At 40.4% G+C, this 574-nt stretch overlaps 1 protein-coding gene across 1 annotated transcript in view; it reads left to right on the top strand.

Annotated features, from left to right (window-relative positions):
* The window catches only part of PKD1L2 (polycystic kidney disease 1-like 2), a 112,232-nt gene that overhangs the window by 92,737 nt on the left and 18,921 nt on the right, over positions 1–574 (top strand). The gene's annotated exons all lie outside the window — the stretch shown is intronic.

Raw genomic sequence — 574 nt, 5'->3', positions numbered from 1 at the left:
GTCGACATTCTAGGAATCAGCTAACTGAAATGGACTGGAATGGGTGAATTTAACTCAGATGACCATTATATCTACTACTGTAGGCAGGAATCCCTAAGAAGAAATGGAGTGGCCATCATGGTCAACAAAAGAGTCCGAAATGCAGTACCTGGATGCAATCTCAAAAATGACAGAATGATCTGTTTGTTTCCAAGGCAAACCATTCAATATCACAGTAATCCAAGTCTATGCCCCAACGAGTAATGCTGAAGAAGCTGAAGTTGAACAGTTCTATGAAGACCTACAAGACCTTTCAGAACTAACACCGAAAAAAGCATGTCCTTTTCATTATAGGGGACTGGAATGCAAAAGTAGGAAGTCAAGAAACACCTGGAGTAACAGGCAAATTTGGCCTTGGAATATGGAATGAAGCAGGGCAAAGACTGATAGAATTTTGCCAAGAAAATGCACTGGTCATAACAAACACCCTCTTCCAACAACACAAGAGAAGACTCTATACATGGACATCACCAGATGGTCAACACCAAAATCAGATTGATTATATTCTTTGCAGCCAAAGATGGAGAAGCTCTAT

Source organism: Bison bison, unplaced genomic scaffold, assembly GCF_000754665.1.
Source record: "Bison bison bison isolate TAMUID 2011002044 unplaced genomic scaffold, Bison_UMD1.0 scf7180017864295, whole genome shotgun sequence".
NCBI classification, from domain to species: Eukaryota; Metazoa; Chordata; class Mammalia; order Artiodactyla; family Bovidae; genus Bison; species Bison bison.
The sequence above is the reverse complement of the archived record's forward strand: the minus strand, read 5'-3'. Positions and strand labels throughout refer to the sequence as shown.